The following is a 20232-nucleotide window of genomic DNA, read 5'->3' on the forward strand; positions in this document are numbered from 1 at the left end:
AGTGAGTCTTCATTCTTGACCTAAGAGTAATATGGGAACCATTCTGTGTCTGATACAGAATTTGTTTTCAGTAAGCAACATTGCTCAGTTCAGATATTTAAGACTGAACTGCTTTCACGGTGCTGACTTAGTAAGTGTATAAAAAGAGGGAGATGACTCCTTCTTTCATGAAACCCCAATGACACAAAAACCAGAAAATCCATGCAGTGTAAGAGATCTTGTGGTGCAGCTGCTGCCTTCACACTTAACCCAAGGGTAAATTGAAGACCACAGATTTAAATGAAGTTACACGCTTAAGCTTTGAAAATGCATCTAAAGAGCACATCTTGGGGACATATAGCCTAGACCCATCTGGGAGATTAAAAACCCCTTGAAAAAAAAATAAATAAGCCACTGTTGAGGAAAAAAAAGGAATATTTATGTTACTTAAATCAGTTAATGGCTTGAGAGCGCTTTGTAAATGTATTTCAGCCCCTGTAAGCAGGGAGCCCTGTGAGCCAAACTATTGTCTGAAATGCCTCAGGCTTAGCCCAGATATGATGTGCGATGGGCAAAGACAGCAAGCGCGTCTGTGGTCACAGCCCTCGGGCTCTCTAGTCTCCTCCCTCATGTGGTGAAATACCACAGCACCAGTGAAAAGGCTGCACTTCCAGGTGACCTTGAGCTGAAGAGAACAGGGGCAAGAGATTTATTTAAGGAGCTTGTGAGAGGGGAGTGCTCTATTTTTAAAGAAAAAGAATCCATTTGGGGAATTTATTACACTTTGGACCTGGGTGGCTGCCAGGGAAAAAGGAGCGCCCTCCTCTTCAGAGGGATGTACCGCAAACCCGTCATGAGCCTTCATGTTTTCTGCAGCACCTGCCTGTCCTCACTGGGCTTTTCTGCTCTGGAGCAGCCCCATCAGCAGTGGGATGCCTTTCCCCCTCTCCCACCACTCCCAGCCGGACCCACAAATCCTTCTGTCCCAAGGAGTCACCTCCCTGCCCTCAGCAACACCCCCTGGTTCCTTCAAACCAGAGGGCACTGCAGTGTCTGCAGCACAAGTGCTGCTTCCAAGGTTGCAGGGAAGAGGCTGAGAAGGAGGCGTCCTGGGTGTTAAATTCGAGCCAGGAGTAAAGCAGGGAGGGCATAATGCAGTATCCATTTTAATATTTGATGCAGTGAAGCCCTCTGCCTTGGGGATTTGCTCTCAGCTGCTGCAGCATGTGCGGTCTGCTGCAGGATCCAGCGCTGGAGCCCTGCGGGAACCAGGCGGCCTTGCTGGGCAGGGAAAGGCCCATGTGTCCCTGCGGCAAGGAGAAGGCTCAGGCTCAGCAGCCCCCTTCCCCTCGGGCGCACAGAGCCAGGCAGCCGTTGGCGAGGCTTTGTGCTCTGTCCTGCTTTTGTTCAAACCCCAGGTGACGGGAGGCACAACAACCAGCTGACAAATTATTTATTTTCCCTACATTCCCTGTTCCTTGCCGTGACACTGCCTAGAATCACAGTAGATACGCAGGATAGCAGAGTTACAAAAAAGTCTAATGACTTTTCTCGAGTTCCATTAGACATTGAGGGTTATCACTGTCTGAAACTTCAGACAGGCCCTGGATGAACATGAACAATCGTCAATGCCCAGTAGACAGTTGGCAGCAGTCTGTGAAGCAAACTTAGCTTCAATCTGAATTTCAGGCAACCCAGAAATACAGGGGGGTTTTGATTTAAAAGTTTTCCTGGCATCTGGAAACAACCATGGCTGAAACTGGCAAATGTGGAAAATTAATTTTAGATTAATTCTGTATTTAAGGAAGCAAAGCCAGCTTGCGAGGAAGGGCTCTGCATGCCTCTTTGACTTCACTGCTGGAAACCAGTGAGGTGCCTTGGGCCGGGTGACCTAAACCATCGCTGGGTTCATTGAGGGAAGGAGTTAACATCAGTGTATATCTTCCGAGGACTTGGCCTGGAACAGGTCACTCCCTTTTTAATGAAACAACATTATAAAGACCCTTCTCCCTGTCAGGCTAAGGGGAGAAACCTCGGCATAATTTTTCTCAGAGGAGTTCATCTCGCTTCTACTGAAGCAACAAAATCTTCCTTGTGAATGCAGTTTTAGCAAATTTTAGCTCATAAGACTAATGTCATAGTAGCTCATATTGAGTACCTTGTCTAACTATAGATGTTTATTCATAATGAAAAAAATCAATACTCATTCATATTTAATAATCATTCTTTGAAAGCAGATATTTTCCCTGTTTATCAATATCAAGTAATATCCCCCTTTGGTAAAAGAAAGTTCTCTGCTACTGAAATGTGGCACTTCCTATGGTGCATCACAATATGAGTCCACTCAGTCCAGTCACTTGCCTCCATAATAACCTGTGCCATCTTCTTCTGAGGAATGTATTCGATTCCCTGAGATGGAAAACAGTAGACCAGCCCATCAGTCCTCAGTTAGAAGGTGATTCATGTCAGGAGTGGTCACCCACTAGGAAATTTCTCCTAGTTATTTTATGCGTCTGATCCAGGTTAGTGAAACATCTCGTGACGCAGGAATGCTAGTTCTTTGGCAAGCCTTGCTGCTTCAAATTGCCTCTGTCTTAAAACAGGAACAAGAATTAAAAATCTACCCCAAAGTTTAATGAGACTATTTTCTTTCCAGGACATTTCAATAGGCTTTAAGCTAAGCACTAATACAAGCTCACAAATAATACAGGCACAGAAAACACTATGTTTTATGGCACAGATATGGAGAACAGAGTAGAAGCTACATATCTTCACCTCATTGTGTCTCAGTGCAACAACAAAATTCATGTGAAGGCTCATTCCTAGAATTAATAAACATATTGAACTGCAGCTCTGGGAGCACTAGGTCAGGAGCAAATTAATGTCATTGAGCCAGCGACGCTTAACTAGGTAAGGCATGTGCCGCATTTGGGCTGCTGAGAAGGCTCCTTCGTTCCACTGCTGATTAACACTTGCCCTTGGTTAGCAGATGTAGTAAGAAATGAAAATGGCCTGTCAAAACAGGCTGCCTCCTGAGTCAGCACATGAAATTATTAGCAGAGCTTTTAAAGGTCCCTGTCCAAGAAGTTACTAAATCCAGAACAAAATCCAAACCCAGTGTCATGCCACTTACACCCATTGAAGAGGAAAAGCAATGAGTCGTTAAGTATACTCTCCCCTTCCCCCTACCTTGGAGTAGAGGTCTGTTCACTAGGATTTACTGCCGTAGCTCTTCCAGACATAGAGACTGTAACCACTGAGGTATCAGCCACCCACAAAGGTCTATGGGCAAATCCCCAGAAGTTCATGGTGTGAACAGCTGCTCGCAGAGACCCAGGAATGGAAGTGGGTACCTGTCCTCTGTCCCTCAGTAGTTATCCACTCCCAGGGTAAGGGCAATCTCTAACCATGATCAATTCAAAAGCTAGACAGGAGGAGTTCACAAAATATGAGCCTTTCAGGCATCCCCAAAATCACCTCCCAGCAAGTGCCTTGGCAATCTTCCCTGACTGATACATAGCCTCAGACCCTTGGTGGCCCCACCCTGGAACAGCAGTGCCTATTAGACTGTTTTCTTTTAAGGCACCCCAAGGCCCACAAGCAGAAGAGGCATGGAGCATGTGGAAAGCCAGGGGAAGGAGAACTGTATTAAGCTTTTCCAGCTGCTGGGGTGGTGTTTTTGTCCCATGAGAGCCTGACTTGAGCAGGTGCCCAGAAGGCACCATAAGGGATCAATTGCAAGTATATGCTGTGATACAAGCAAAGTACAGAATTCTGTAGGACATCAGTATTACTACAGTATGATTTCTCCAGCTATTTGTTTTTTTAAAAAGATGCTTCTTTCTGAAACATGGCATGGAATTTGCTATTCCAGATAATGTAAGTTTCAAGGCCATGCATTTTATGTTTAATGTTCTTTGCAGAAGAGACAGGAACCTGCATTAGAGGCTGCCAACCACAGCTTCCATATTGTCCCAGACATCTGATGCATCATCTCCAGAAACGTCTCCGCCATGGGAAGCCTGATCAGTCTTCATCTGCTTCATCTCATCCAAAAATGAGATGATAGAAACATTTCCCACTTTCACTACATTTCGGTCGCCAAAGTTATGAGGCTATAAAAGCTTTTTTTAACATCTCCAAAGCAGAAGCAACAAAACTTTGTCCCCTTCTCTCTCCAATTCTGATTGTGTATCAGTATTTCTTGGCTCTGGAGTCCGTAATCAGTCTAAATGCTTTAGGGGGTTTTGGACTAAACAACAGTACAAATGTCGTTCATCAGTAGAGACTCTTTGGCAGGAGTTAAACCAGACTCATGCCAGACACATGATAGACAGAAGTAAGCAAAGAAACAGAAAAAAGTTGCCATTTCATTAGAAATGTGCAATATACTGATTTTAACAACTAATCAAATAATGATCAAAAAGCTTACTAAGAAGATTAAAACTCTTCATTTCTTACATCAATGGAAGTTTTGCAGAAAATTTAAAAAGTGCAAATATTTATTTCTAAAAATTACTCATGCTTTTCAAAGCTTTGACAAAAATTATTCCTTTTCTTTCCACTAGCAAATCAAAGGTCTGTTTTCACTGCCTAGGGACTTGACTGCCTTATCACATATTACGTACCCATGCTTGTACCACCTGCTAAAATAAATGCAATAGGTTATATTACTTCTGGAGGGAAGTACTGTTCTCTTTGGTGTTGGAAAGGGTAGAAAATGGATAATGTTTCTTATTTAAAATACTGAATTTCCCCCAGTATTTCACATTCTGAGCTTTCAGATTTTACCATATAATTGAAATGTCCTCATGTGAGAAATATTAAGTAGTTTAAGCAGCAATGGAGATATTTATACAGAGTCAGGGAGTTGAATTCTGAAATAAATTAATTTCAACAGCACTGATTAAACAAAGGTTCTATATTCTTTGCTGGTCTGATTTATTAAGCAAACAATTTGTCTCTCAGTGACCCATAGTTAGCACTTATACTAAGATATAATTCAACGGGACAGAGCAACAGTATAGATGAATAAACTGTACTGGTAGTTTACTGAAAAATCCAATTAATCACAAACAATAATAGTTGTATCTACTAGAACAAATGTTTATGTATTTACATACACGAAACTGGCAATATTGTTTTTCACAGTGAAAACAAACAGTTGCAACTCTTTTCTTCAGTGTATCTTTTTTTTTATTGAGTACTGGAGAACCTCACCCTCTAACCTTGCTTCCTTAGGTCATTGTTAGCCTCTATATTAATTCTTCATGTGGTTTTACAGTGTACTTCCGATAAAAATGGCATCCGTCCTTTGCTTTTTTATGAGTTGTAGGCAGAAAACTTCAAGAAAAGTCAGAGATATTTGCAGTAATGGCCAACTGAGCTGTTGTCTGACCCAGAAATGGGACTTCTTGAATCACAAGCACAAGTGAATGGCTTAATTTCCTATGACATCTGCAGTTACATCTGGATGTTTCCCTTTGGTCCATCTGTATTTGGCAGCCCTGCAGTGTGTATAATTTGCTCCAAGAATGCCAGATTGCTGCTGACCCTTACAAGTCCACATGCACACGTCTTCTCTTCCTATGAGGAGAGACAGGTCCTGGCAGTTCTTTCAAGAAATTTTAAATAGTGGATCACATGTCCCTATCTCAGGTCAAAGTAATCCACCCCTGGCTTGAGACGGACACTTTTTTGATCTCATCCATCTTGTTTGCGATGTCCCACCTCAGAGTGACCACTGGGCTGTGAGTTTGTGAAAATGAGACTGTCACCCAGGCAACAAAAACTTTTTACACCTCACTGGTTCAAAGCCAGCTTCGTGGCTTTCCCCCATATTACAACACATGGCAGCAGAGAAAGGGATTTTCTAAAATTCAAATTGAATGTTCTTGTTCCAGCATTCCCAGCAAGTTGCTTAGAATTTTTCATGGAACTGTATCATACTATATTAGCCTTCCTGCAATTGCTATTTGCTCCTCTGTTTTACTCATGGCAGACCTGAATAGCCTGTCATCTTCCTTTAGGAGGCCTTTTAACAATGTTAAAGCATCTATGAGGAAAGTTATAATCCAGACAAGCTAAATCACTGTCCTAGATATTATTCTTTGCTCAATGTGATTCTCTGGGGGATGCATCTCTTGTCACTGTTGCTAGTGACAGTTGCTATTTCTGCAGAGGTGAACATGATAGCTCAGCTGAGGAAATGTGAACAACACACATCCAGCTGCAAGTCTGCATTTTTAATAACATCCTCCTGGTGCCTCAAATTAATATTATTTCACATGCCTCTGTTAATATCCATATCAAAAATCTTGTGGAAAAAATTACTGGAACTAATGCTTGCCAAAGCATCAATTTTTGAAATGTTTAATTAAGAATATTCAAGGAGAGTAAATTCTGGATTTGAAACACAAGCTTTTCACTCTACCCACGTCTGTAGCCCTTGCACACTCAGTAAGGGAGCAGAAAGCCCTCTGTACAAAATGGGAGGAATGCAGCACAGGTGGAGCTTCAAATGCATGCAATGTGCAGTCCTAGGGTCTAGAAATTATTTTTCTCAGAAAAGACTCATCAAATCATTTCAGATGAAGAGGAAGTCAAGAAAAATTGAAATTTGTGGTGAGCATTCCCCAAAACACAGAAAAATTATGGGAATTTCTGTATAATAATGTATAATTTATTTGCTGCGAATTGTTCTCTTGCTTCTTCAACTGAGTCATACCTTGAGAGTATCTCAGCCATGTGATTACTGAGGTGCTGATGAGCCACTTTTCTCAGCCTTGCTCCTGCTTTGGACTTAAAGAACTGATTCAGTTCTCAGAGGTGAGTCAGTTCTGCTCTGCCATGATGGAAAGAGTACTTGACCAAATTCTCCTTTAGACATATGATGATTCATAGAAAAATTCCTATTACGCTCAAATGATTAAGGCTTTTATAGAATGGGTTACGTTCCTGCCTTGTATCAACCACTATATATTTGTATATATGTAACATTCTTCCCAGTTTCTCAGTCAGTGGATTAAATTATTATTAACTCTGAGATTTAGGCAGGGGTTGTGCTGTTGGTTCTTTGTGGTGTGCAGAAGACCACAAGTGCGGCCCCTGTTTTTGTCGGGTTTGTGAAGAGTGGTGTTCAATGCCTCCTGAGCCGCCGTCCTGCACTATGTGCTCCAGTTGGAAAGGAGGAGCGGCTCCACAGCTTGTCTTCTGCATAATGCAGCTATGCATTATTAAAGTTTTTGCACTTAAGCCATTTCCTTTTTGAATAGGTTCCTTTGTTATTGTGTCCAGAGAGTTAAAAAGTGCTTGGTTACTGCCAAAAAGACCTTTCTCTTCAAGTGTGTTTTTAAGTCAGTGCTTGTTAGGATCTCCACATGGCACTGATCAGGTTTGCTCTTCTGATTGCTGTGGTGCTGTACTGATTTACTCCAGCTAAGCATCTGGGACTCAATACTCGGTTGAAATGTGAAGAATCCTGACACTGAAACAATTTCATTTTCTTGTGTCTATTGGTCTGGTTATTTCAGGTCTGTAGGATGTCTTATTGCTGGCACGGTATATCGGCTGAAGAAGAGCTGTCTCTGGCTGGTAGGACCTGCCCATGGCAGGTTCTTAGCTACTCTGTTGCTAGTAGTCTGCACAAATATTTCTGGCATATACATATAGGCCTTAATGCACCAGGATATCCCATATCCAAGTGCCAGTCTAAAAGACTTTGCAAAAATGTTCTCACTTGGGTTTTGGGATGTCCCATTTTTGCTGAGGACTTGGTATATGAACAGTTTTATATAATCCTTACTCATTTTTTTCATTGCCCTGTTTATAATTAGCAAAAATGTTTTTTTTCTTTCTCCTTACCCTCTGAAAGTGGGGATGAGATAGAAAGAAACATTTTTCCTACCCACATGAAATGTAACTGAAGTGTTTTGAGAAGTACCTATATTAAAAAATCACTCTCTTAATGTAAGAATTGTCGCTTTTCAGTAGCAACATTCTTAAACCTGGAATTTTTCTGAGAAAGCTCCCTGTTGCTCTGGAAGCCAATTCAGTTAGTGCCGTCCCAGCTCAACAGCCACATTTATTTGACTGCTCTGGCGAGCTCCCCTATCCTGGTGGCTGTGAGCCAGCCCAGGAGACAGAGCTCTATGATATTTAATTGTAGCTTGTGCTGCTGGACAGCTTGTCCTGAGCAAAGCAGTAAACTGTGAGACATGTTCTTCAAAATGGCTGTGACTTTTTTTTCCTTTCTCTCCCTCTCTCTGGCCCATAAAACCATTCATCTGAGCAACTGCTTACAAGCACAAGCGCAGTGTTCACAAATCCCACCTCGCAGTGGGATCTCATCACTTCTGGTGACGCCCTTTTTATAGTCTACCACTTTCATTCTGTCTCATGTCTTCAACTGTGAGGCAGTAATTTAACCCCCCATCTGGCGCTATTAATTTGCACTGATAACTTCATGTCTCTTCTAAAATAGGCTTCTATTTCTAACACAATTGAAAAGGGTGCCATTTTTAGGCTTTCTAGCTAAAAGAAAAAAGTCTGGGCTCTACCTTGTGATATTACAAACACTGGTTTGCTTTTATTTTCAATGTAAGTGCTGCAGAGTGAGTGCGTGTCTCAAATACCACAGGGAGTAGATAGCAGTCGTTAACATTTTGCTCAGTTATTTGTCTCTGAAACACTAACTACAGGGGAACAGTCCCTGCAGTTCGCACAAAGACTGCCATCCTGGTGTCTTGGTGTCTGTATATGCATCTGTAGACTTCAGTGTGGTAAAATCCTGGCTGGTTCTTAATTTCCCCCTTTTCCAGCAGGGTATTAGCATGTTGCAACCCTAAAGAATAGCATAGCTGAATACATGAAGAATATGTATTGCCTGCAAAAACCAGCGTTGTCGTGCCTCTCTGCTACTCTTACATGTCATGGCAAGTTGTAGGCCTTCATGTGAATGCCACCCCTCTCCTTCCCTCCCCAGGGTCTGCTCTCCCTCTGTGTGGCAGCAGGACAGAGGAGGAAAAGGAGGACATTCTGCAGCCAGGTCTTTCCCTGCCCACCTTTGCCCACAGCTGGCAGCACAGAGGGCTTGACTCAAGAATCAGTCAGACTTAAGGTTATTAAGCAGCTAAGGTGGCTTTGATTTCTTGTTGGCCTTTCTTCCTTGCTAAGAGGTCTGGTGCCAGAAAGATTGGCACTTGCAGAAAGTAGCCAGCAGAAAAGTTTAAGGTAAAGGCAAACACTGGAGTGTGAGCTTGGGGCATGCTGCCTGCTGGTCAGAGCTTCTCTTTCTCAGTCTGCAGCAGTGGTTTGCAAAGCTGTCCTTTAGGGTCTGTGCCCACCAACCCCTAGAGGTTTTCTTCTCTTAGTGAAAGAAACAGAAGTTAAACTAGTCCAAACCCTTCATGAGATTAGGAGTAAGGATGCACCTCTGCATGTGTAAAGGGACACAGGCTAAATACCAGGAGTGAGAATGTTTTATAACCTAACACTTCAGGGCACTTATAAGATGCTACTGACAAAAACTTGATTATTGAAGTTTATTTTTAAGTCTAGTTAATTGTCATTGACATGCTGATAGGGAAAGACTGTCAAGAAAGAGAATTAATCAAAAAGTCCATCATGTCCTTTCTCTTATTTTAGTCTGCCTGGCTGCTTCTTATATTATTCTCTTATTCTCTTGTCCCCTTCTTCAGCCTTATTCATACAGTGGATCATTGTTCGGTTAAGATACAACTGACTCTTCTAAGCCCAGGATTTGGCCTACCGTGTTTGACAATAGTGGAAAGCTTGGTTAAATTTTGAAGGGTCTCTGACTTTATCCGGGAAGTAGATTGTTCTGAGAAATAGATTCTGGCTGCAGGCATGAATGAAAGACCTCTTTGTCTGGAGAACAACTGAGAGTACAACACATTTCTTGGAAATGTCACCACAAAAAGAGGCTAGACCGCAAAAAGAAGGTAAAGAAACTGAAATCTGTAAACAGCTCTGGAGTCCCACATTCTGTGCTTGAAGGTCTAATCTCCAGCATCACGAAGTGCGTCCTGGCCATTGGATCAGTGTCTTATCTCTTCACCTGCCAGGCTAGAGAATCTTTTAAAAGCTTTGTGCGTAATCTCCTAAACGCAAGAAAAGGCTTTCTGGGGGCAAGGAAGGAGCAGAAATATAAAGGGATCCTGATTGGGGAAGAACGGAGCTCTCAAGAATATCAACATTAAAGAGGAAAGCAAGTGTTACTCCATAAAGGAATGGGAGTAACCATGGGAAAATCACAGCAGAGTTCCTCATCAATCTAAGTAGCAGTTTAATAACTTTGCAGATAAATGGTTGCATACACAATAAAAATTTATTGGATTTCACTGTTCTATTAAAAACCACATATTGTCACATTCTCCACCAGGGGCAATTTTTGAAGTCAAGACTGGATAATTGTACTGCCAGAAAAACAGTTAATACGGAGAAGTCCTAGAGTCTATGGGATGTTCTGTTTCATAGGGGGTTCAGCTCACTGATGGGTAACCTCTTCTGGCCTCTAACTCAATGAACCAGTCAAAGGAGGGGAAGCATTGGGGTCCTTGTAGCTGGGGGGGCTTATGTAGCGAGGAGCTAAGAGTTAGCTCTTCATCTCCACCTACCCTGTGTTCCTGTCTTCCTGCTCTTTCCCCATTTGTCCCTTTGTGTTGTGGGTGGCCTATTGCATGTAATGCCTTCTCTGTCCACACGAGCACACCAAGACCCCTGTCCTGAATGGGGCTGAAAGGAGTCCTTCCTTGCATCTCCTTCTCTTGGGAGGGTGTTTTCCCTCAGAGCATTTGGGGAATATGAGGAAAGCAGAAAGCTGAGGCTGGGTAAGGTGAGGTGGGACTGGGAGGAGAACCCAAACTAAAAGAAACAAAAAGGCGGCATGGTTACTAGGGCCTCCAGAGGACAAGAGGTGCTGCTAGGCTTTTCTGTCACGTGCTACCATCTATCAGCCTGCTTAATACTGTAACGTTAAGTGCCCTGCGCACTAATCTGGGAATTGGGGTACTATGGTAGCTAACACCTTTTTTGTGATGTCTGCAGCTCTCTTGCATTCTTATGTGTCAACCCGTTAGAAATGCACACCAGTTCTTGTTTACCAGGCTTAGAAAATGATCTTCAGAGCCTAAAAGTTGCTCCAGGAGCAGCTATTTTGTACTATTTAGAACAGTTAATTAAGAAAAAGGGAACTAGATGATGCAATGATAAAAAATGTCTTACTAGTATTGAAAATTGGAGGCATGCAGATGGCCCTACTGTTGCGTTACAAAAGTGGTCTAGAGCATTTTCAATTATACTTAGTGCATTCCTGGCGCCTCGAGGATTTTTTCCACTGTCTCTTTCTTGACGTGCTCATCTCTGAAATGAACTGAACTGACAGGCCTCCACCACAGCACAGAGCCATCCAGGCCTTTTTTTATTTTTCCTCTTCTCTTCTGTTTTCTTTTTTTTAAATATGAAAAACCTCTTAGGAAAATCAGACTCGAAGGGACTTGCTGCCTTATCAAGTTTAGTCTCTTGTGACCACCAACAGCTACGTCATATAATTCCCTTCATGAATTAATCAAGCGCCATCTTAAAACTCTTTGCTGCTGTTGGCCTTCAGGCCTCTGCTACTCTTGTTGGTATAATAAAAGACATATATTTTCAGGAATTACAAAAACAGGTACCGCATCCCAAGAACATGTCTTTAATGGCAAAAAACCTGTAGGAAATCCTTTAAAAGGCTAGGAAACCAATACGTGTCTCCATACAGCTAAGCAAATAAAGCAAACACTTCTCTGGGGAGAACGGCTGTTAAAAGTCAGTGGTGAATTACAATTTAATTGGGTTCGCATACCTTAGTTTCTTTCTTGAAGGCTTTTCACATACTTGAGTGTCACTTAGGTGAATACTCTCTGGAAAAGCAAATGTTTGGCTGAAATACTCTAATATTCACAAAATGTATATACAGCTGTCGTGTTATCGGTTTGGAACCGATGCTGTTGCAGAGAGGGCTCAGTCCCACTCTCCCCCTGCAGTTTAATGCGGCTCTGACAGAACCCATGGCTCTGGCAAACTCATCGTCTTGTGTTATGCCCAGCCATGAGAGCATGATCAAACGTGTGAATGTTTCATCTACCTTCTGGTCTGAGATTGCTTTCTTCTCTTGCTATCATGAAGGTAATACTAATAATCTGTGTTTATATGGCACCTTCAGCCAACCCTCTTACAAATCAGAAGGGTACAGTCATGTGTAACACCCCCTTCAATGCCAAGTAAATGCTAAACACCTATGTTGGGAGGAAGTTGCATTTTAGGTGTATCAATTTTTAAGTCACCAACCCCAGGCAGCGGAGACTGCTATGCCCCAATATACATAAAAACATCTTTCCATAAGTACAGGGTACTTGTCCTATATCTGAAGATGAGGAATGCAAACTAAAAATTGCTTTAATCTCAGTTCTTTCTTCCGTGGATGGAGGTAATTGAGGTACTTGACAAAGGTTACATTTGGTGTGTGATACTTGCACCTGAATCCAGATATTCTGGGTGCAGCCCCTGTGCTTTAGTCCCTGAACCACAATATCTGAAGCTAAACGGACTGTTACTGCACATCTCTAGTCCAATAAATTGCAATAGCTTTCTTACTGCTTTCTGCAAGACCAAATTATTCCCAAGAGTTGTCTGTGCCTAATAAATAGAGAACAGGAATTTCTCTGCTAACAATGTCAGCCACCTCCGGGGTCAGCACAGGCAGCCCTGAGCTCGGAGAGGTGTGTGTCCGTGTGTGCGTATGTGGTGCAGAGGCAGGAGCAGCGCTGGGCTGAATCACACAGCAATCCCCTGATGCCTACAGAAATGCAAGCCTGCCTATATCCTTTTGAGGTAAATGGTGAGGTGTCTAAGGATGTGAATGAGGACTGAACCAAAAAATACTAACGCGGAGGGTAGAAAGAAAACTTTAATTTGCATCCAAAGCATGGTGAAGCTAATTTTAGTACCTTTTCTTTTAAAAGATGCTTAAATATGCATGGAAGGCTTCTGTTCCTGTTTAAAAAAAATCAGTGAACCATAACACTATTTTGACAAATCAGCTCTTCTGACGAAATATACTTGTGTTTCGTGACATTTTTTAGAGTAGCTGGAGGAAATATATTTACCTCTGTAGGGCAGATCAATGAACTGGCATCAGCACAGTTCCACTGTGAGCTATAATTTCCAGGACAGAGGAAGGAATCAAAGGAGCAGTTGGCACATCTTCCAAATAACTGGTTTATATTAAAAAAAAAAAATACTAAATTACTTCTGGTACAACTGTATTGCAGCCCAGAAACAGAATTCCTCTCCTTCGGGTGGAGAGTAATTATAACGAATAAATACATCATGACAAACACCATATCTGTGATGTGATCGGTGCCTTTAGTTTTCAGCTCACTCCACGCTAGCCTTCTAGTCTCTTCGACAGGATAGCGACTGTGAAAGCCTTTGGAGATTTGCTGCCTGGGATTTTTAGTAAGGGTAGGCTACTGAGAAAATGTGGGAGATGGAAGAGATTAATGTAAAGTTACAAAGATGCCCTACAAAGCACTCTGCAGTACCTTCGTATGTGCACCTCCCTCTTAATTGGTAGGGTTTGAATAAGAAATAGCAAATCTTGCATTAATTTCAAAAATCACCTACATAAAGCATCTTTTTGTCATGCCTAGGATATACATTTTAGTTGTTAGCACCAACACAAGCTATGATAACTAACATTTTTCTCATGGATTCTACCAGTAAACTCTGACACAATAACTTTGTCATATTAAAAGCACAAGGAAAACTAATTATAGCAAAATTGTATAAGGCCAGTTCCCCTCCTTCTGATCTAGAAATGCCTACAGTGAGACTTGACTTTGCCTTTGTTGTTTTACACTTCTACTCTCCCAATAATATGTCTGAGTAGTCAAATATTAAAAATTCTGCCTTAAAAATCTTGGTGGAAGAAGCATAATTCTCCTGCGTATTTATTGGAATGCAGGAATACTTCAGGCTACTTCCTGATTTGGAAGAAAAGTGAATGACTACTGCTAGGAAGTGCAGTCTGTGAAATCAAACAGCACCTGGAAGTGCAGGTTTCATTTCGTTCCACATCCATTTATACAGTTCTCATTTTTTCTGCGTGTAAATGCGCCTCTAGGAAAAACTCGGCTGCGCCCTGGGTTTTACACCATATGAAAAGTTCTGCTGGTGTTTTGTACCAGCAGAGTGCAGCAGAACCCAACCTGAAATACAACCATATCGTGCAGTATTCCTCCTCCGCTGCTTCAGCGTTGCTTACTGTCACCGTTTCTGAGGCAGATTATCTGTGTGAACCTTGTCTGGGAGAACCTGCGACAGTGAAACCAGGCTGGTAAAAATAGGGCTTGGGGCGGGGATGGCATTTCAAGTTACTTCTGTTAATAGAAAAACCTGCTCCTTCAGCAAGTGTACCCATTTCTGTTTTAAAACATGAATGATGAGCCACAGCTCAGGAGCTCATCAGCCTCTAGTGTAGCACAGCACTCAGCTATGCTAATTCACACCAATTGACAATGTGGCCCAATAATAAGTTAAATCCCATTTAAAAAGTGAAATGGAGCATTGTTAGCTCTTAAAAAAAAAGAAAAATCTTTGTCTTTTAAATAGCCAGACAGAACACAGATGGGTCAGCATTAACTTTCAGTCTTCAAAGGCCAGGAACAGCCATGATTAATTACTTAGTATTTCCGTCTTCTACTCCTTGTGTTTGTATTAGAATTCAGCTTTCTTCAGTGCATAAGATAAGATGCCATATCTCTTGTTATTAAAAAAAAAAAAGAAAAGAGAAGAAAAAGGTTATAATGCAATGATTGAATTCTCTTTATAACTACAGTGTGCCAGCATATTTCAGAGAGGACATGTACACAGTGCTTGTCTCCCTTTGAAAAACCTAAACTGCTAAATGTTGTCTTTGTTACAAGTCCCACAAAATGATGTGCGGGGTTTCCTCTTGGATTGCAGGGCAGATCAATATGCACCTATTGCTGGGAACAGAAAGCTTTCCGTACCCTGCATTCACCTCTAGCAGCACACAGCCCAACTGGTGAGCTTATTCTGAGTCTCATGCACAGTCTGCCTCATGAGTGGAAGTATTTTCCTTGATTTCAACTGACTTTGGATTAGACTCCCTGGGATAATCAAAATCAGAAGGCCACACTCATCTCCCTTCACGTCAGGGCCCTAATGCTGTGTTCAAGTTTGTGTTTCTTTCATCACAGTGCTTTTTAGCAGTAGTCAGAAGAGGATTGTAGGTGAGCGTGAAGATGAAGTGAGTGATGAGGAAATAGCAGGTGAACACAACGAAAGATGTAAAGGCAAAGCTCAATTTCCTTCTAAAATAACGGGGCAAGTGGTTCAAACACTTCCTCAAGGCCATTCAAATCCACTTTTCAGTCTCGCAACATCAGCCATAGGGCCATCATAAAGCAGGAAAAAATAGTTTTGACCCTATGAAGTTGACATGTCTTTCTGCTTGGTGGAAAGTCCTAGAAAATTTAGCAGGATGCAGGACAGCATATTGAAAACTATGATCTGATAAGAGGCAGATTTTGCTGGTGGGAGTGTGTATCTAAGTATTTGTGGAGGGAGTAACAAAGGGATGATAGACAAGAAGTAGGAATATAACTTGTGTGTTTTGGAGAAATGCTCATTGCAATACAATGCAGCAATCTAAATCTGCAAGGTCAGTAGGAAAGAAAGCCAAAGTTTAACGAAGCTAAGGGCGAAGATATCATTTAAGGCTCAAAAATTTTGAGCTAAAAAGAAATAAACTGTTCTTTGACAACTGATTCCCTGATAACCTATATCCAGCACTCCCACGAGTAGATATGTGAGCCCCGGTGCCCACTTCAAAGTTCAGCTTCCTAGAGGTAATCGTGATCTGCCTGAGATCTGCATCCTGCTGCAGCTCTCAAGCAACGCATTATTCTTTTCTCTGTTAGTCGCTCTAAAATGCTTGAATAAGTCTACTGTTACAGATGGCCTGGCACTCACCCAACCCAAAGGTGACTGCATCGGTAGCGGTAGATGAAACTTCGCAGATAGAAAAATTCCTTCTTCCCGATGAAGGCTGCAAAGGCAGTCTACATTTGTTGTGGTTTTACCTAGCTTGTAACCCTAGAAGTCTCTGAAATTAGTGTGTGTGTGTGTGTATAAATATGTACAGGTGAAAGTCCTGTGCTTATATTATAAAGAGTTATGACAGAGATTTGGAAAAAAAAAAAAATACCAGAAAAATAATAGTTGTGTGAAAAGCCAAGACAAACATAAACCAAATTCTTCTCTTCCCTACATTCCTGAGAGAAGAAATCATTAACAAAGTGAGCCCTATACCATGCCATACACTTTCCATTTTCCCCTGAGGGTTGCTACATATGCAGAAGCTGTAGCCTCATGACACATAGGCAAAAAAATTGCTGAAGTTGTTCATACTGACAGGAAAGTATTTTGTTTCCTTACCTTGCTCAGTTAAAGCGGTGCAAACATTAGGTAGAGACCATGCTTATTTTGTCTTAGCACTTTAATCTTGCTATTTGTTGCCATACCTAAAGCATACAGGCACAAATGAAAAGCTTTCCATTGACCTGAAAAGCAGCTCCTACCTCCAGTGCGATAAATCTGCAAATTGGAGATGCGTCTCATTAGACATATTTTGAGGACTCAGAACTGACTGGATTCTGCTGTTCTTTCTTTCACTGCCCCCATGAGTTCAATGGACACAGAGCCTGGTCCTGGGTGCTTTTGGAAATACCACTCTAATTTACTAGTTAGTTGTAGAAAGAAAGTTAAGCTGCATTCATTTGGGGGTTGCTATTTAGCTGCATTTTGTTTCATAACATGCTGAGTTTCTGCAGCTCCTCTTGACTTCAGAGGCAGGCTCAAGCTCTTGCTTTTGCAGATCAGGCCAGCTTGCACCTTTGGTTTGGTCACCTCTGTTGTCTTTTTGGCACTCATCCTAGGTATCAAACTCTTCAGTGGTCACCTCCTGGCTGACTCGTTCTGCACCACGCAGAAGCAACGGAAAGCCACTGCTGCTTTTTCCTAGACTGGCATCTTTGCCCATGATGCAGGGACATGCGGGGAGATGGGGGGGCCCAAGAGAGAGTCACTTCCCCAGCTGTACCCCCCGGAGCCCTCATCTCCCAGATGGCCTCATCCCTTCTCTTGCCACCCACAGGGATGGCTGCCACACACCCTCCTCTTGTTGCCACGGTAGATGGGAGAGTTTTTCCATGCCCAGGGCTAGGATGGGGTGGGGGGTGCAGGACAGGCATGTCCTTGCAGATGCTGCGGCCAGGGCTGGCAGCAGCCAGGTATGGGTTGTAGGGCTGCTCCGCCACCCCCGGGCTGCGCCGCAGACCAGCCCCCCCTTCCTCCCCCCCCGCCTTTTCAGCTGGGAACTAAACCAGCAGCAATTATTCAAGCCAAGCACGTAAATCTGGCAGATCCCACGGCCCTGGTTTGACGCAGCTACGCAGCGCAGTGTCTGGACACGCAGCCCGATCCCCCCTTCTCTCCTTGTTTATTTGCCCCGCGGAAAGCCGCGAAGTTACCAACTTCGCCAGCAAAGAGGCGCACCGAGGGGTTTGGGGAGATTGGGGTGCTGGGGAGCGGAAAGGACGGCCGGGGGGAGGACAGTGACAGGGCAGCCCGTGCGGCGTGTTACATAAGGCAGCGGGATCCGCAGCGCGGCCGCGGAGGGCGGGGGGGGGGAGGCTGGACGGACACGGAACAGAGCTCAGCCCCCGCCATCTCACGGCTTGGGGAGACCCCAGCCCCTGGCACCGCAGCCCGAGGGGGTGCCCGAGACGCCGGAGGGGCGAAGGGGTGGGCGCCGAGGGCACGGAGCGAGGAGCCTCCGCGGGCGTGGGGAAGCCCCGGCGGGAGTGGGGGCTGTCGCTGGCGCCCGTGGGCAATGCCCCCACGGGCTCAGCGTTACGGAACCCCCCGTTTCCCTCACACTGCCACGCGAAAAGGCAGGGAGAGAGGCCAAAGTGCTAAACGCCGATTAATTTCAGGAAGTGAAGCTATTTGCCTTTTTTTATTTTTTCTAATTTCTCCCTCTTCGCATTCTGAGCTTCCGGGGGACCCCGTACAACCCACAACTGTTTCTGCCGCCGTCCGTCCTGGCGGGGTCTCGCCGGGGAGGGCAGCCCCGGGGTTGGGGGGAACGAAGGCGCGGAGCCGCAGGGCGCTGCAGCGCGGCCGCCTCCGCGGCGCTGCGCGGCTTTTGCGGAGCTGTCCGCGGTTCTGAACGCTCCTCGTGGTGCTGAAAGGCCGAGCGCTGCCCGCCCAGCGGAGGGGCCCGGCTGCTGTCCGCCGTTCTGAAACACCCCCTCCCCGCTTCGTCCTCCTCACGCTGTCCGCGGTGCTGAAGCGCCGCCGCAGCCCGGCGCGGTGCGGAGCGGGAAGGGCGCTGCAGTGCCCCGGGCGGCAGCAGCCCCAGTCCGGCCCCGCAGACCCTTCTCCCCGCTCCGGGGGAAGAATGGCGCTGGTTCCCCTTCTCCTCCCACCTCCTCCGGGCTTTCCTTCTCCTCCGGCCTCCTGACACCCGCAAGAGAGCCTGGCACGGCGGAGAGACTGAGCTCGACTCTCTCCCCTGGCTCCAGCCGGAGATGAGGCTAGCAGTGAAATTACACGCCTCTCCCCTGCCTTCCTCCATCCCCGTAGCAGCCCAGAAGCTGGAAATAAAAAGCCGAGCAGTTCCCTCTTTAAATATATCCTTTTTTCCATTTCCTTCTCATTACTACCGCCCCCTTCCCCCTGCGCAGCGGGTCCCCTCGGTGGTCTCCCACCCTTACCTCGGTTTCTGGAGCGCTACGCCGGGCCGCGGGGTCGGTGGGTTGGTGCCGCAGCTGGGAGGCAAGGACAGCCGCTGCTGACCTCCCCGGGTCTCCTTCTTCAATGGATCGTGAGCCGTGCCCTCATCAAAGATGGCCGTCTGCTCCTACGTCAGCAGCTTTTAATAGCCCTCCCCGGCGGGGGGGGTTGGGGGGGGCGGGAGCGGGAGGGGGGCAGAGCGGGCCGGGCGGGCTTGAGTCATCGCCGCCGCCGCCGCCGCCGCCGCACTGCTCCGCGCATCGCGCACCGCCGGCAAGGCGGCCCCGCCGCTTCTCCGCAACCGCCCCTCGGCGGCCTCCCCCGGCGCGGAGTGGTGCGATGCGGGGCCGGTGCGGGGGGCTGAACGCGGCTGCGGGTGAGCCGCCTGGGGAGGGGGGAAGGGGGCCTCCTGCAGAAGCGATTTCCTCCGCCAAAGGGGTGGTCCGAAGAGGGTATCCCTCTGAAGTCCCCGGTACTCCATATATGGCCAATCTACGTGGGCTTCTATTTTTATGTGTGAATTCTTCCTTCTCTCCCTCTTTTTATTTCCCAGAACATCGTGCCAGGGGTCTGGGTGTGTTAATCTGATTATTCCCCCTCTCTGCCCCCCCCTAAGTAAGAGCAGCCAAACACAAGGAAATCCATGGTTAAGGACATGTGTTGTAATTGATCATTTCAGGGCCGGGTTCAAAAAGGAGAGAGAGAAATTAAAAGCAAACAAAAGCCCAGGCACGTACATACATACACACAGCAGAGTGAGCACATCCCACTGCTGCTGAGGAGGAAAACGGTAACTCTGTTCCAGGAAGGAGCCTGGCTTATTTATCATGGATTAATTAAAATACTCATTCAGAGCATACCTAATTTGGAGCAAATGGAACTGTCTCTAGCATAATTTTTAATGGGGAGGAAAGCCTTTCATTCCATACAAAATGTTGTATTTTTGTAAAAGGTATCTCTTAATGGGGATTTTAATGAAGGATGGGGATTGCGTCTGAAGTGCAATGCTCTTTTTCGTAACCTCAGTCATCCCTTCCTCTTCATTCCACAAGCCTTCATGCATTCATTTATGGAACCATCCAGACCTACAGACGAGCTGTGATGCCTCCCTCTTCCTTGTCTGAGCCTCTCTTGTGAGCAATAACCGAACACTGGCTATGTTTAACTCTGACACCACGTGTACAGGCTTTTCTAAATAGTCTGCGGATGACACAGAGTCAAAACACCAGTCCCACATTAGCGATAATTCTATCCTCATCATCTTTTTTTTCCCCCTTTTGCCATGGCAAGGAAAACCGGAAGAGAGGGAAGGCTATGCAGCTGTATTTTGGAGCGCATTCATCTCGTGTTATGGTTGTATGAGGGTGG

At 44.9% G+C, this 20232-nt stretch overlaps 1 protein-coding gene across 2 annotated transcripts in view; it reads right to left on the reverse strand.

The window, feature by feature from the left end:
* The window catches only part of SNAP25 (synaptosome associated protein 25), a 63757-nt gene extending 44499 nt beyond the window's left edge, over positions 1-19258 (reverse strand). Inside the window, exon 1 of one of the 2 annotated variants that reach the window (XM_074578467.1) lies at positions 18846-19258. The gene's annotated coding sequence lies outside the window, so the exon portion shown is untranslated. The remainder of the gene's footprint in view (positions 1-18845) is intronic. The other variant, XM_074578468.1, reaches the window with a different exon arrangement.
* Between the last annotated feature and the right edge of the window lie 974 nt (positions 19259-20232).

This window comes from Larus michahellis, chromosome 3 (genome assembly GCF_964199755.1).
Source record: "Larus michahellis chromosome 3, bLarMic1.1, whole genome shotgun sequence".
NCBI lineage: Eukaryota > Metazoa > Chordata > Aves > Charadriiformes > Laridae > Larus > Larus michahellis.